The 18017-nt window shown below is 38.0% G+C and overlaps 1 protein-coding gene across 2 annotated transcripts in view; it reads left to right on the top strand.

The window, feature by feature from the left end:
- CTNNA2 (catenin alpha 2) overlaps window positions 1–18017 on the top strand; it is a 1134503-nt gene that overhangs the window by 1020595 nt on the left and 95891 nt on the right. The gene's annotated exons all lie outside the window — the stretch shown is intronic.

Here is an 18017-nt window from a genome sequence, read left to right as displayed (position 1 = left end):
TATCAAGTATTAGAATATGAGAGCAAAGTAAGAGAGCAGAACAGGTGGGATGGGGGAGAAGAATATAATATAAATGGTACTGTGATACTTGATTTTGCTTGGACTGCTTAAGATCCTGTGCTAGAACAGACATCGGGTAGAGACATGGGGACCCAGCATCCTCTGTTTCATGGTCAAGGGCCTGGGACTGCCACCTGATCTGGGCAAAGTTGGGCTTATATCAGGAAAGGAGTAGGGGGAAAAAAGGAAGCTTTGCTCTGTGCCCACACAAGGTGTACTATAGAGGGAATTGAAACTTCATGAGAGAACTTGGGTGAGAATATAGGAGTAGTTATGAAATGAAGAAAGAAAGAGCTGGCAGTGGAGCATAGATATGATGGAACAAGCATATTTGAGGAACTAGGTTTGGAAAAATTCCAAAGGCAAGGCAAGTAGGAAGAGAATTTACAGGTCCAAAGGATTGTCATCAAGGACAGGAGTCACATCATGTCCTTTGCTCCTATAGCCTATTGATGTAACCTCCTTAGAAGCCCTGTCTAGTTGTAAGGTTCCTAGATTTCTCAAGATGGTAATCCACTGCAGTGGCTATGCACAGACTTCTACCAAGGGACCCTTTGCAAATAAGAACATTCTGTTGAATATAGTCTAGACGTTTGCCAATGTAGTCACTGCAGAAATCTTGAAGAATGTATTTCAGGAGTCAGATGGAACAAGCAAAAAGAAATATTACAAGAATATATAACAGATGAAAGACTACAAAATTGTTTGTCTTCATTAAAGAAGTTCTTAAAAAGATCCTACAGCTGAAGGATGTAGGTATTGGTTGGTCTACACCGAGAGCTGGGCATATCGTGGTAATTGACTTGAACTCACTGCCATTTGATTTAGTGTTCATCATAAACTTCATAGATAATGTTCAGCATGGTAGAGAACTGCTTGGAAATGCTTCTGTATGTCTTGTACCACACCCATCCCACCTGCTTTGCTTCTTGGTTTTTCTTGGTCTCACAACTTAATATTGTTGAACAAACCTGGTGGTGCCACATGGTTTTGCTAAAATAATTTCTTCATGATCCATTTAAGTTTTTAGGCTGTATTTGTGTCAGAAACACCATAGTTTTTTTCTGAGATATATTTTATTTAAAAGGCAGTGCTGGAAGGGCTCATGTGAGCCAGAAAGAGAGCAGGGTAGTATGGGGAGCTAGCCTGGAGGGGAGGAGGTAAGGGTGGGGTCCGGGGGAGTAAAGGGGCACTGGGAGAGTGAGAAAGGATGAGGGGAGTGAGGAGGGTTGGCTGGGAGTTCTGGAGAGAGCGCTGGAGCAAGCCAGTGAGTGGCTGAGGGAGGGGGGAGGAAGAGAGGGCGAGAACTTCATCCTAAGTTTCACTGCCCAAATTGCCTTAGAAACTATAAACCCAGAGTTCATCTGGATCTCCCAGGTGCGTAGCAGGGCTGCCTCCTCAGGTACACGACCAGGAACTGAATTGAAAGGGAGGTGTCAGGGCTTTGAAATGGTGCTGCTTTATAGGATCTTAGCAGCAGCTTAAACCATTACACCACGATAGCGGCCTGAGATACCATAGTATTAAAACTCCGATTTTCTACTATAGAGATCCTTGGCATTTTTCAAGGATCTATTAGAACTACCCAAGTCTAAACTAGGGGTTGCTGATATTTCTATGAAAGGAGCTAAGTAGCAGGCCTTCATGTGAGTCATATGATCTCTTTTGCAGCTAAGCCCCATTATTGAAATGCAAAAGCAGCTGCCGGCAGTTTGTAAATGGACAAGGAGGTCTTCCAATATAACTTTATTTATAAAATCAAATAATGTTAGGAAAAAAATAAAGAAGGGTTTTAGGTAAGGTTGACAGAATTTAAAGTTGTTTTTCTTTTCTTAAACACTTCCACAAATGCTTGCCTTGTGAAGAACTTGGGAACATCTTAAGGCTAAAGTATTGCATTGCTTATGAAGACCTTTGTGAAGATCAAGTTTGATTATTAACCAATTAGCATCCTTTGATAAGTCAATACAAGAGGAGTCAGGGCAGATGGAGGCAGGGAAAAGAAACCTTGTGGGATAGTGAGATTGCCAAGGAGCACATTGATAGCTGTGTTTGTTTTATAAATACCACAGGTTTTTCTTGAGATATTTTTATTTGAAAGGCAGTGATGGAGGGGCTCAATGAGCTAGGGAGAGAGGGGGAGGACTGGAGGAGGCAGAGTGGGTGAGGTTGTAGGGGAGCTGTTGTGTACAAGCTCTTGTATAATGCAAGAATGCATAATATAGAATCTTTAAAGAGGTCGAGGTTTAATTGAAGATGTGCTAGATCTACATCCAATTCTACATGTATAGATCCAGCCACACATAGGGCAAAGAATCAATGAAAATAATAGGATGTGGCAAGTAGTAATTGATGGCACAGGTGATAAACTGGACAGGAATTAGTGATCTGTTCTTTGGGGCTACTACTATTAGGATGTTTTTCTGTAACACAGGAACTTTGAATTGAACTTTGGCAGATTGCTGGAAACTTAATTGGTGGTAGCACTCTTTTTCTTCCCCAGCCTCCCCATGAATATGACCTGAGATGCGAAGTGGGCTTCCTGCCCATCTTGCTCTACACTGGAATCCTTGTAAAGAGGCTGACATCACAAATCCAACAATGGTTTTCAGGGTCTGATGATGTCTACTGTGGTTAGGATCTTGACTGCAGGCTTCAGCTTATCTTGTAATGTATGAGACTAGGCTATAGAAGAGAGCTGCACTCATTTATTTGTCTGGGTCTTAATTAAGCACCCAGTCTTTGTCTTCTGCTAAATGTCAAGTACTGGATGGGTTTCCACAGTTCTTTGACGTTGTTAGAGACAAGGCCTGAAGTTCCCACTCCACTAAAATGCAGACCACATACATGAAGATCAGCGTATTTTATTCACCAGAAATAAATTTTCATTTACATAACTGAAACTGTGAGAAACAAAAACGTAAATAATAACACTTTATTTTCTTCATGCAAAGATGGAGGGAACAAAATACCAGAAAGTCTTTGGTAATTATAAGAATATTACATCCATTGAATGATGTTAGATAACACATAATAAACCCCTCCTGTCCTTTTAACATAACCACACATTATTGATGAACTAACATCAGCAAGGCATTAGGTGATGCTTTATTGCATTATTTTGAACCACTGAGGTTTTTATATATGAAGGATATAGATTTATGCTGAGTGATTCAGCTATGAAGCAAGCACATCAATTTGTTCATGAATGTGAGCTGCTGATTAGCTCCATTAAAGTCAACAGGGCAGACTGATCACTTTAATTTAGGCAGAGGCATGCAAACAACATTTGCTATTGGTATGTGTATGTCCCTAAGCACACATGAGAAAAAGCGGTGGTGCATCCCACAGGAGCCCTAGGAATGCAGATTTGTGTTGTCTACAACTACGACTACAGTCTACAACTACAAGCAAGGTTTGGTGGGACAGTGAAAGAATTACTTTATAGTTTTGTATGGTGGGGTGTATAAATTTGACTTGGGATTGACTGCTGAGTACTGATTTAATGCTAAATGGCAAGGGGGATGATACGATGAGTAAGTGCTTTAAATTCTGGGTCAGAGAATGCAGGATCAGCTAAGATATGGCAAGATTATCCCAAGTTGAATGTTACACGTTTTAATATTGTACATCTTTATGCAACATGTAGATACTTGTTGGAGTTAGTATATGGGAAAAAGTGGATTGAGCTGCTATTTTCCTTGCTTTATGCTAGATGTTGTTAGATGTGGAGATGTAAATCCACTTTTTAAAGAAATGTTTTTTTTTTACTTGTGATTTGTAAAATGAGTAGTTGGATGAATACTCAGACGGTGTGTTACAGAAGTCAAGGAAAAAATGTTGATGAATAAATATACAGTGTGTTACTGGTGACCCTGGAGGACTAGCAACTGATCCATTGTTGGATCTTTCAAACAAGAATTATCGTCATATGGTCATATGTAAACAGGTACCATAGCATCTTTCCTGATTTTGATACTAAACCTCCATTTTTCTAATGAATTTTATTCATTTTAAAAGTTAAGGAGAGAGAGAATGATCTTCCATCCACTGGTTCATTTCACAAACAGTCATAATGTTTAGGCATCGGCCAGGCCCAAGCCAGGAGCTTCTTCTAGGTTCTGGGAGTTTAAGCACTGGGTCACCCTCTGTTGCTTTCCCAGGCCATTACTAGGAAGATGTATTGATAGTGGACCAACTGGAACATGAACTGGTTTCCATATGGGATAACAGTGCTACTGGTGATGGTTTTATCTGCAAGTCCTTCAAATTCCTTTTCTTCTTAAATATATATATTTTATTTGAAAGGCAGAATGACAGACTGAGACAGGGTAAAATTGGTCATTTACTTTACTTCCCAAATGCTTACAATAGCCAAGGCTGTAGCAGGCTGAAATTATGAGCCAGGGACCCAGACCCAATCTCTCACATGTGTGGCACAGATTCAGTTGCTCGAACCATCACCTGCCACGTTTCTGTGTGCATGTTTGTCAGGAGCTAGAGTGCAAACTGGACCTAGGACTCTGACCAGGCATTTCCAGGTGAAATATGGGTATCCCAAGCAGTGTCACAACCTCTGTGTCAAATACCTCCTCCCCCAACTCCCCGCCCTTGGAAAGTACACTTGTGAAAGGAGCAAAAACTAGATTCTTACAAGATGTATATCAGTCTGATTTTAAATATCTAATGCTGAATACTCTTGAATGTATTCTAACAGATACTTAACAAATAGCAAAGCAACATTAAGGCATCATGAGTTACACATATTGATTGAAAGTAAACTGTTGGGAATATAAACTAGTACACCCATTATGAAAGACAGTTGGGAGGCTTCTCAGAAATCTGAAAAAAACGTAGTTCTATTATGATCAAGCCATTCCACTCTTGGGAATTTACCCAAAATAAAAGAGATCAGCATGTGATAAAATATCCATGCCCCATATTTGTAGCAGCTCAACTCAAAGTAAGAAAGATGAGGAATTAACCCAGGGGTCCAGTCACTGATGACTGGATAAAGAAATGATGGTATGTATACACAATGGAATAGTCCTCAGTTACAGAAAAGAATGAAACAAACTGCATAAAACTAGAAACCATCATGTTTAGTGAAATAATAGTCTGAAAAAGAACCATGTCTTGTGTTTTTCCATACTTACGCTAATATACAGAATACAAAAATTGTACCATATTGAGTGATATTGACAATTTGAGACTGTATTTTATTATAGAGAAAAATGGTGTTTTTATACTTATGTATTTAGTTGAGGGCTAAGCTTGTGATTATATAGAAAATGAAAGTATATCATTCTAAATATTAAATAGTAGGAGGGAGAGAGGCAATGAAAGTATAGTAGGATGTACAGTTATCTTCTTCAAACTAGATATTTAAATAAATTTTATATAAAAGAAAACAAATTTCAAAACAGGAGACATGAGAATAAACAAGATATACACTGAGTGTTCATCTTTTCTAACTGTGCATAATATGCACCAAACTATGCAAATTGTCATGATGTAGACACCTTTTATTGTTTATAATCACTTCCTTGTTATTTCCTTAGCATTTCTCATCATGAAATTTCAAAACATATTGAATTGGCTCTCTCTATCACAAATTCTATACCCATGGAATTAATCAACTTCATATGAAATATATTTAGAAAAAAATTCATTTATATTCTACATGTATAGATTTCTCTTGTCATTATTCCCTAAATACTGCAATGTAACTGTAGCTATAATTTACATTGAGATGGTAACAGTAATTTATAGATGGTATGAACTTCATGGAAGCATGCAGATAGAATATTTGAAAGCAAATCACTTCATATAAGGAGCTCTGGATCCCAAAGGATGATCTTGTTTTACTTATGTCTTCTCATCAAAATGCAAGATCCTTCAGAGCATAAATAATTGCATCTTGCATATTTTGCAACCCACAGGTACTACATTGGTATTTATTGAATGACAAAGCTGCTTTGATGTTGTTACAGTGATCTTTTAAGAAAAAAATACACCGAGAATACAGTTTGTAAAATCCTTTATAGGTACTGGGGTAACCACTGGTATCCATTTCTCATCTTCAACCCTGTGATGACTTTATAGAAGTTAGTTTTTTCTAATTAATTATATACTTTTGGTTTACTAATAGTAGTGTTTAAAAATTGCTTCTTTATGTGAAGTGGAAGCATCTTCCACATACATTTGAAATAGAGATTTAGGAGCTTACTAGTGCTACCCTATCCCATTCCTGCTCACATTCCCATCCATCTTTCTCCTTCTGTCTGTTTTCCTTCTGCTGTTTTTTTTTTAATAACAGACTACTTTCATAATTAAAAGTTTCACACTCCATTAAGTAAAGATATTACACATGGTAAATAGAAAATACCAAAGAATAAATAAATTCAAAAAATTTTATTCCTTAGGTACATAAACAAAGATTATACACAGTGATCAAATCCCAGAATGTAACTTTCAGACCTACAGATGACCATTTTTATACATGTGTATTAATTATCAGAGATTAATGAAAACATGTTTCTTTTTGGGACTGGGTTGTTTCACTGAGCATAAAGTTTCCAGTTGCACTCATTTAATTACAATAGACAAGATCTGTTCTTTTTATGGCTGAGTAGTTTGTCTATACCATGCTTTCTTTATCCGGTCCCCCATTGATGAGCATCTGAGTTATTTTCACATTGTACATATTATGGCTTGAGCTACTATAGGCAGCCATACAGACAGCTCTGTCATATGCTGATTTAGTTTCATTTGGAAAAATGTCAAGAGTGGGGCATGTGACAGGTCTATTATCAAGAATCTGAGCAATCTCCACACGTTGTCTTCCATAATGGTTGAACTGATTTACATTCTTACCAAAAGTGTATTTCCCACATGTTCACCAGCATCTGTTTGCTTGTTTTAGGATGATGGCCATTTAACCTGGGTGAGGTGAAACAACATTGTGGTTGTATTTGCATTTTCTTGATGGTCAATTAAACTTAGCATTTTCTCATATGTCTGTTGGCCATTTAAATGTAGACTTGAGAAATATCTATTCATGACTTTTGCATATTTCTTAACTGGACTATTGGTTTTGTAGAGTCTCTTGAGTTTGGCATAGATCCTGGCTATTAATCTTCTATCAGTTGCAGAATTCACAAATATTTTCTCACATTCTGTTGTTGCTGCTTCACCTTGTTGATGGTTTTCATAATGGTGCAGAAGCTTCTTAGCTTTATGTAACTTAATTTGCTTATTGTTGCCATCATTGTGTGTGTTCCAGTGGTACTCTCTAAGAAATCTTTACGTACACCTGTTACAAAGAATCACTAATATTTTTCTCCAGTAATTTAATGTTATCAGGTCCTACCCTTAGATCCTTGATTTTTTAAGATTTATTTATTTTTGTTGAAAAGTTACACAGAGGAGGAAAGAGAGAGGAAGATCTTCTGTCCAATGATTCACTCCCCAACTGGCCACAACAGCCAGAGCTGAGCTGATCTGATCCAAAGCCAGAAGCTTCTTCTGGGTCTCCCACGTGGGTGTAGGGTCCCAAGACTTTGGGATGTCCTCTAATGCTTTCCCAGGCCACAAGCAGGGGGCTGGATGGGAAGCGGGACTGCTGGGATTAGAACCGGCACCCGTATGTGATCCCAGCACATGCAAGTTGAGGACTTTAGCCACTAGGTTACTGTGCCCGGCCCTAGATTTGATTTTTGTATAATGTGTGCTATGGAATCTTGTTTCACGTAGATCCAATTTGCCCAGTAACAGATGTTGAAGAGGATGTCTTGTCTCTCTGGAGTGATTTTTGCTTTGCTTGTCAGTATCTAGTTGACTGTGGGAGTGTGGGTTCATCACTGGCATTACTTTTCTGTTCATCGATCTTCAGGTCTGGTTTTTATTTTGTTTTGTTTTTCCCAATAGCAGGCTATTTTAATAACAGTTATGCTACCCTGTAATACATATTAATGTCTGGTATTGTGATGTCTCCAGATTTGTTTTGGTTCTTTAAAATTGCACTAGCAATTTGGGGTCTCTTGTGTTTCCATATGAATGTTAGAATAAAAATTTTTTTAGGCACTGAGAATAAAATTGTAGCTATTTGGGGATCACATTAAATCTGTATATTGCTTTTGGTAGTGTGAGTATTTTGATAACAATAATTATACCAAGCCACGAACACAGTTTTTCCATGTTTTTGTATGTTTTATTTCCTTATTTGGTGTTTTGTAGTTTTTATTGTAGAGATCCCTCATATCGTTGATACAATTTATTTCAAGGTATCTAAATTTTTTGTATCTATTATGATTGAGCTTTTAATGCACAAAGTCTTGCTCCGGGAATTGTTTGCTTGTACTAAGGCTATTGGCTTTTGAGTGCTGATCTTATATCCTGCAAATTTAAGTCTCTTGTTTGTGATCCAATAGTCTCTCAGTAGAGTGTTTTGGTTGCTCTCTCTAGAGGATCATGTCATCTATACACAGGGAAACCTGAACTTCATTTCCCACTCCTATCTCTGTGATTGCTTTTACTTGTTTAATGAGTCTGCCTAGTACTTCGAAGACTATGTTGGACAGCATGGTGAGAATGGGCATCCTTGTCTGGTTCTAGAGTGTAATGGAAATGCCTTCAACTTCCCCCCATTCAATATGATGCAGGCTATGGGTTTGTCATATATATATTGCCTTGATTGTGTTGAGAGATGATCCTTCTATATCTAATTTTCATGTGTTTTTTCATTAATATTGTACTTTATCAAATTTCTTTTGGTTCTACCAAGATAATCATGGCTTTATTCTTCAGGTGTTTTTTTTTTTTTTTTGCATTTACTTTTTGAATTTTATTTTATCTTATTATACAATTCCATGGGCTCTGGGATTTCCCCTACCTCCTCCCCAAACTCGCTCTCCACCGATTTCCCGCATAATTTTAGAATTGTATAGTCCTTCATAAGCAGTCATAAATCCATCATTGTGTTATCTAAGTGTGTCAGGACATTGTGGGTATGGACAGTGACAGTCTAGTGTCTTATTATTAAGATATATCTAACAGTTTCATTGGGAGTCCAACTTTGATTTGGAAGTAGAGATGCATACTGCATTTTATCTTCACAATTGGATATGATAGTCTCCATTACTCGGTTACTATTCATTTCTTTTTTTTTTTTTATAGTCTTACCCACTTCCATATAGCCCCTGAACCTTTTTTTTTTTAAGTTTTATTCCTTTTATTACAGCCAGATATACAGAGAGGAGGAGAGACAGAGAGGAAGATCTTCCATCCGATGTTTCACTCCCCAAGTGAGCCGCAACGGGCCAGTGCGCGCCAATCCGAAGCCAGGAACCAGGAACCTCTTCCAGGTCTCCCATGTGCGTGCAGGGTCCCAAGGCTTAGGGCCATCCTCAACTGCTTTCCCAGGCCACAAGCAGGGAGCTGGATGGGAAGTGGAGCAGCCGGGATTAGAACCGGCGCCCATATGGGATCCCGGGGCGTTCAAGGCGAGGACTTTAGCGGCTAGGCCACGCCGCCAGGTCCACTATTCATTCCTTTAAATGAATAATCACAAAGCAAAATCAACAACAGGAATAAAGTTTAAAAATTTACAACACCATAAAGTTAAATAACATGCTACTGAATGACCAATGTGTCAGTGAAGAAATGAAAAAAGAAAACAAAAATATCCCTGGAGAAAATGATGCTACTGTATGACCTATAAGTCATGGAAGAATTTAATAAGAGAAGAAAATTTTTTGAAGAAATGAAAATAACACAAAGATCATAAACTGAGTTACAGGAAAAAGAAGTATGAAAAGGGCTATTGATCTTGCATTTTGCATGAGGTTGCCTTAATATATCAGGGAGAACATTATGATATTTTTCCTTTTTGGACTGGTTTATTGTGGTGTTTCATATTTATTGACTGGTGAATGATGAACCATCTCTGCATACCTAGGATAAATCCTGTTTGGCCCCGATGAATGTTCTTTCTGATGTGCTGTTTTATTTGATTAGCTGGTGTTTTTGAGTAGTTTGTGCTGTTATTCAGGAATATTGCTCTATGGTTGTCTTTCCCTGTATCTTTTTCCAGTTTTATAATCAAGGTGATGGTGGTCTCATTGAAGAAGTTGGGCATGACTGCCAACTTTTTTGTTATTTCAAAAGTTTGTTAAAATTTAGTGATGATGCCATCTGGTCCCGGACCCCTTTCTGTTGGGAGGTGCTTTATTACTGATTCAAATCTTATCATACTTCTCTATTTAGATTTTCATCATCATCATGACTCAGCTGAGGTAAAGTATATGTTCTGAAATGTATCCATTCATTTTGGATTTTCAAATTTGTTAGCATATAGCTATTTTTACTAATCAGTGATTCTTTATATATCTGAGGTGTTGGTTGTATTTCCTTTTCATCTTTTACTGAGTTCCTCCCCTCCCTTTTATGTATATTTTGGGTATGTCTTTTTTTTTTTTAAAAAAAATCTGGTCTTTGGCTCACTGTTCTTAAGCATTGTTTTATTTTTGTTAGCTGATTTTAATACTCTACTAATTGGCTTTGTTTTTTCTGGGTCCTCGTGATGCATTGAATCTTTAATTGATGCCTTTCCGCTTTCATGAAACAGACACTAATTGCTATGTACTTTCATTGTTGTATACCTTAGGATTTTCAGACAATTTTCATTCATTTCCAGAAAGTTTTTGAATTTTCTTTTGATGTCTTCTGTGACTCTTCCTTCAGTAGCATGTGTATAACTGCCATGTATGTCATTTTTTAGTTTCTTGCCTTGTTGATTTCCAAATTCACTTTATCATAGACAGTCCAATGATGAAAGTGGATTACTGAAATTCCCAATTAGTATTGGAGTTTAATATCTCCCTTTAGACCCTGTGAATGAACTATACTGAGGATGTCTGTGGTGTTTGTGTGAGCACAAAATCCTGCTAGAGTACAGCGAAGCACAATCGAGGATCCCTTAGACTTTGTCAGACACATTGAATGTACAGAGACCCAACTACATGTTGTGCTCTGTTGGCAGTCATAGAATTCCATGGACTTTGCAATCAGGACTCTCACAATCACCAGTAACAGAGGGTCCGCTGATCACTGTCATTTGCGCTACCCACGGAGAGGACAGCAGTGTTCCTGGCACCAGCTACCATGAGTGCTCTGCAGTTTCCTCCAGCAAGAGCCACTGGTGGTGTTTCTGCTGGCTACTGGGTGACTACTGGGTTCACAGGTCTTCATAGTGTCTCTCTGTGAAGCACATAATGCTTGCCCTGCAGGATTCTCCGCAGCTTCCCTCTAGGAATGTGCAATATCCCCTGCCCCATCTGCTTCCCCTCTTCAAAATGCTTAAGTTCTATTCTCTTTTTGGCCAACTTTGGATCCTCTCTTTTCATATTTTATAATGATGATAATCAAGGCCCAGCAATGCCATGCATTCTGCACTGTTGGGTTGAGTAAGAGTTACAAATGTAACCCTGGGCTGCTTCACTCCAGAGCTCTTAGATGCTAATAACTACAGGGCTGGGGAAAAAAAACCAACCATACAGAATGATCAAGAGTGTCAGATGCTTTAGAGTGGTCATTTAAATCAGAAACATGGAAACATGTTTATTATTTCATTTTGTTCCTAGTACGTTCACACTTCCCCCAGCTGCTCATTTCTACTGAGCCATCTTTTCCTGATCAAATTATCCCTGCTGCTTAAGTCTCTTTTCTCCAGAACTTCAGTTACTGTTAATCAGGCTCATAAACTCATACCAGTGTGAGGCAGTTAGATTTTGAAAGCACTCCATAATACCTCTGCATGAGAAGAACTTCCTTCTAAAATGTTCTCTGGGGACATTGGCTTGTTCAAAAGACTTGGCTTTGTTCAAAGCAGCTTCAGAAGCAGGCACTGTGGTCAGCTATCATGTCCACCTCTGCGGAAGCCCATAGCCTACTTAAGACTGAATATTCCATCTTAACATCACCTGCTGTTATCTTGCTTGTCCTGGATTTCAAGGAAGGGGATGACTGCATTTCCTATTGAATTATAAAACCCCATCTGTAATCCAGTATCCTATAGGAACATTGGCATTGTAGGCATGGTGCTCCAAAATGTTTATGGAGGATGGCATGAACAGATGACTTTGATATAAGGTATATAAAATTCGTGCATAATTCATTCAGGATATTCATTTGCCATAAACTTGTTAAAGTTTTATCTATGTTAATATCTTTATCTGCTAATGAGATCACTCTCTAGGTAAGTTGGGAACAAACCTTTAGGTGGAGGCCATGGCATGCTTCATTTTTGTCACTCTATTAAACTAATGGAAGGCATGAAATTTGTGCCAATCATGCTTTCTGTTAGTGGTTTTATGACTATATGACTTGGGGCTACTAATTAAAACAGTTTCCCTTAAATAGTAAATGAGTTCCTTTATCATCAAAATTAAAATGTTAATAAAATATTAACCTGAGAGCAAGTGGTTTATGGATCTCCAGATTGCTGTTGTTTCATATTTGACCAGTGCATGCTTCTTAAAACTCTACTGTACCTAGAGTTGTAAAAATTCATGCTAGATTGTTTGGGGGTTGAATGCATTGAATTTGTGCTGATGTTTGAAATTCAACAGAATCACAAATATTTTTAAAAATGTAATTTGATTTTCAGGATCCCAGAAGGAAAAACAAATTCATCTTTCTGATGCCTTTCATGTCATTTGGTGTTAAATGACTGAACACTTGCTTCATGAAAGTCTTTTAATGTCTAGTTAAAGTTCAGCCTTTCAGTCATTTTAGCTTCAGATCGAAATGCATCCTGTAATTGTGTCCACAAAGTTCAATTGTGTAGTCACCTTGTGTTGTTCGCCTAGACTTGTGAATTATATAGAATTTTTAAACTAATTTCAAAGGCAGCAGAAGGCAGTAAGAGACGGTTTCATCCATTGCTTCACTCTCCAAAAGGCTACAACATCCAGGGCTAGACCAAACTAAAGCCAGAAACCATTAAGCCAGAAGCTCAATTCAGGGATCCAAATGCTTGAGAATCTTCTACTGCCCTTTCGTGTAAATTAACAGGAAGATGACGTGGAAGCCAAGCAGCTGGAGCTCTAACCAGTAGTAACATATGTCTGAATTATAGGCAGCAGCTTAACATACTATGCTATGTTTGCACACAGGATTTGTGTGTGTGTGTGTGTGTGTGTGTTTAATAAGTATGTCCAAATTTAAGCTTCAGCTAAGCTAATTTTGAAAGGGTTAAGACATGGCTGCAATTGAACATAGAATTGAAGGAGCAAGTTACTTTCTAGAGGAACCAGTTTTTGCCCATTATGTTGATTGCTTTATACTATTAGTAATGATGTTGTGATGCTTGCCTCAAATACCTACACAGCGTGCTCCAAAACAGCAAAACTAATACAGTCATTGAGCACCCAGAAGGTTGTGCTAGTTAGGCAATAAGAAAAGAAACATTCCAGAATATTATACCTCTCCATGGTGTTGACTGGTTGCCATTCAAGATGGATCACTTAAATTTTAAAGTCTTGTCATTGACAGTGCAGAAGTGAGAAATGACTGCTTAGCTTCCTACTTTTCTTTAGGATAGCTGACCTTTTAAAAAAGATTTGATTTTATTGGAGTTACTGAGACAGATAGCTTTATACAGGTTCATTCCCCCAGTGGCCACAAGGGACAGAGCTGAGTGCATCCAAAGCCAGGAACTTCTTCCAGATTCCATGTGGATGCAGGAGTTCAAAACTGAGCAATCCTCTGCTTTTATAGGCCATTAGCAGAGAGCTGTATTGTAAGTGGAGCAGGTGGGACATGAACTGGTGCCCAAGCAGAATGCTGGCACTGCATAGGAAGGCTTACCCTAACATGTCATGAAACCGGCTCCAGTATAATTGTATTTTAAGCTACAACTGATCGGACTGTTAACATGTGCAAATCTACTATGCTCCTTTGTTAGGGAGCAGGATTTTTTTCCGTAGCAGATTGAGGTTTTTGTACAACAACTAGTCAAGGAGCTCTACAACGTTCAAATTTTCAAACTTTTCAACTTTCAGAAATAGTAAGTTGCTATAAGTAGCCCTCAATTTAATATTTAATGTTATACTTTATTGTTTTCTAAACCTCCAGAGAGGCAGTGACTCCTTTTACCTCAGTTAGATTGTAAAAAGTTTGAGAGGAGAAAACCAAAGCCAGAGCTGGCTGGACACGTGTGTGTCCTATAAATACCACCTGCTTGGATAATTTGAGCAACTTTCAAATAGCCCTCACATTTAACCACATTGCTCAACATATTTTAGGCTTCAATCCATTCATGGTTTCTTGCCTAATTACATTAATATTGTTATGTCTGTAATTCTAGTCTAGTGTTCTTCCCAGCTCCTTTTCTCCCTTTTTTATGTTACAATGACTGTAGGGAAGAAAAATATTGTGCTTGAAAAACCAAGGCATGCTACTTTACCAACAGTTTCTGATATAATAACATCAATGTTTGTTAAAATGCAGGCAGTTGAAGTCTGTCAAGTACATACTGTGTGCAGTAGTCTGGGATGGATGGTGAAATGTCAGCTGGCATTTCCAACTACATTACGAACAGGGTACTGCCTTGAAGAATGAAGCACAGGTTAATTTGCTGATGTGATTGTAGGGATAAAAATTCGTTCAATCCTGTTCAAAGTCACTGACACCAATGGATGCAGTGAGAAGAGAAACGCAAGCTAGTAGGAAAAAAGGAAGATAGTAATTTGAATTGACTCAATGACTAATGTAAGAAATACTTTATAGGCAGTGTTGTATCCAATTTAAGTGGAGCTAAACAACACAAGTACATTGAAGAGTGAAGGTTACCAAACTTTAGGATTTATGGATTAGTAAAACAAAAAAAATATTGGTGTTCTGTTTGCCAGCCCTTTATTTATGCCGTGTATTATAGCACTGGTTCCCTTACTAAGATTCCCTTCATAAGATGTTGAGTGAAATGGCTCCTACATTAGAACTAAGCCATAAGAGTTGATTTAAACTAAGGATGAGAAAATATTTTAAAAGTTACATAAGCGAAAGTGCATTGTCTCCACTATTTACATACCTGAACTACAAACTATTTTCAGGCTTCTTTTTAGTTTATATTGTGCCACTCTGAGAGTCACACAGGTAGATATAAGGAAGTGTTTACGCTGAACTAGGGATGTAATAGGTTGTGGTTTCTACTTTTTAAAAACAATTTTATGAAAGATTCCTGGCACATTTCAGAACAGGTATAATGAGCCATCAACCACCATCATTCAGCTTCAGTCGCTAGGAAGCACGGCTGGTCTTGTGTTTTGTATACCTCTACCCTTGTTTAACCCCTAGAGTTGAGAAACATCTGAAACATATCATGTTGTCGACAAAGATGTTGAATGGTTATCTTTAGAAGTTGTGGAGTCTTTTAAGAAATTATCAATGAAGTTTGAACACAAATAAATCCTTAATATCTTAAAATATTTGACCAATTTTAAATTTCCTTGTTAATTTAATAAATGTACCTTCATACATTCACTTACATACTTGTAAAATTTTGCTGTTATTCCATTGAGTGTAAAAATTAAGTCTAAGACTGTTGCCGATCTATTTTTCGCTAACAGGAATTTTGAGTTCAGTAATGTGGTTTTATGCTACATGTTTCATTGTTTCTTGAATTTCCTATAACCTGGGAGTTGAGGATAAGTGTTGATCATTTCCTGATTCTGTGTTTGGGGCAGGAAGTACTTCCTAGGTAATGTTGTATCTTTTCATCAAGTGGCACATAGTACATGCAGGGTTCCTCCCATCTCCCTGTTCACTCTAAAGCTATGGATTGGTGCCAGAGCCAATGTGAAAGTTGCTAAGACAAGTCAGAGGAAGAACATAATTTTGTCTTTGAGAGCATCTTTCATCTATGATGTACTCAGTCACTTATGCAAGTTCTAAATCTAAAAACTGCTTTAATTAACTCATTCAATAAATGTGGAGCATCAATTCTCTGTGGGAATACAGTCATACTGTGCTTGTGTATTGTGTCATACACTCAATTAGGTATGGGAATATGAAATAATTAAATCAGAATATGGATATAGCAACTATATAACACACATTAATCAAAATGCCCAATGGAGACAGTATGTTGATGTAAGAAAAAGAATCAGAAGTCAGGAGACCTGAGGTATTAGAATTTGCTCTGCTTCCATAAAACTTGGTGCCTCTGAGTGTGTGGTGTCTTTTCTTGAGAATGTGTACAGATAGGCTTATTCCTCACAGTATGGACTTTTGCCACTCAGTTTTAAAAATACCTGAAGACTCATAGGTAAACTATGAAATGTAAGAAACTGCACGTAGTATTTGGAACTTGATTAGGTTGTTGTTTCTTCTACTAATGTACCTTGTCACCCTTAAGTTGTACCCTCCATCTTTCTTTAAGCAGTTTTCTTTGCACTAATGATTCATTCAAATAATCATTGAAAATATTTCTAGTATTTATGCAATGGATTTTGCTGATACAGAGTGAGTCCTCTGCATGTTAAGTGTCTTGTGTAGCTGGTTAGTTGTAGACCCAGCTGATGTTTGCTTCTGAGAACTCTGCATTGCTCCACAGTATCCATTGCCTTTTTATTAGAAGCTATTCACATGTGCATTGTATGTCTTTATACTTGTATTTACACTTCAAAAATGGTTTGCTGTTTCAGAAATTTTTTCATGATAGTTTCATAGGCTCAAGAATTTCCCCTACTTCCCACTTTTCCCCCTCATATTATTATGATAGTATAGTCCTTCAGCAAGTCACAAGTCCAACATTCTGTTATTTAAGTGTATCATGACATTGTAGGCCTAGATAATGTGCATTTTTATATCCCAGGATACCAATGTATTGCCCCAGGAAATAACCTGGCTTTGAGGAGGAGAGGTAAGATAGCAAAGGGCAGGTGGCCAGGAGGCTCCAGGGATTCTTTGCTTATCACTTGCCTCATTTGCCCTATGTTCCTAGCCCTCACTGTATTTCTCCTTTGGTGTTTCTAATCCCCATCCTCCTGTCCTCTTGATATCAGCTTGATGAAAATGATCAATGCTTTGATGGTGGCTTGTGTGCCATTGACCTTTGCCAAGGAATTACCAACTCCCCCCCTCCTTGAAGATGAGCAATAAGAATTTGAACTGCTACAGCAGGGTATTTAAATTCAGTTTAACTGTTTAGACTGGCATTGCCTTCTTAAATTTTTAAAAATTATGTGTTTATTTTTGAGGCAGAAGAAGATAGAGCAAGTTTGCATCTTCTGATTCACTTGCCAGATGCAAACAGTGGTCAGGGCCAACACCAGCAGTGACAATGGAATTCATTTTTCATGTTCAAGAAAGAACCCCTACGACTTGAGCTATCACTGCTGCCAACTAGAATCTGTATTAGTAGGAAACTGCAGTCATGAAATGAGGCTTCAATATGAACCCAAGCACTGCAATAGAGGTTGCAGATTTCTTTTTTTTTTTAAAGATTTAATTATTTTTATTACAAAGTCAGATATACAGAGAGGAGGAGAGACAGAGAGGAAGATCTTCTATCCAGTGATTCACTTTCCAAGTGACCACAACGGCCAGTGCTCAGAGATCTGAAGCCAGAAGCCAGGAACCTCTTTCAGGTCTCCACATGGGTGCAGTGTCCCAAGTCCTTGGGCCGTCCTCAACTGCTTTCCCAGGCCACAAGCAGGGAGCTGGATGGGAAGTGGAGCTGCCGGGATTAGAACCGGTGCCCATATGAGATCCCGGCGCATTCAAGGTGAGGACTTTAGGCACTAGACCACTGCGCTGGGCCCAAAGGTTGCAGATTCCTTAATGCTGGGCTAAATATTTGTTTCTAGATTACAAAAATCAAATTTGAATGCTATTATACTAGACATTCACATTCCAATTTTCATATACGGTACCATTGCTTAAAGAAGCGTGCT

This window comes from Ochotona princeps, chromosome 8, assembly GCF_030435755.1.
Source record: "Ochotona princeps isolate mOchPri1 chromosome 8, mOchPri1.hap1, whole genome shotgun sequence".
NCBI classification, from domain to species: Eukaryota; Metazoa; Chordata; class Mammalia; order Lagomorpha; family Ochotonidae; genus Ochotona; species Ochotona princeps.
The sequence above is the reverse complement of the archived record's forward strand: the minus strand, read 5'-3'. Positions and strand labels throughout refer to the sequence as shown.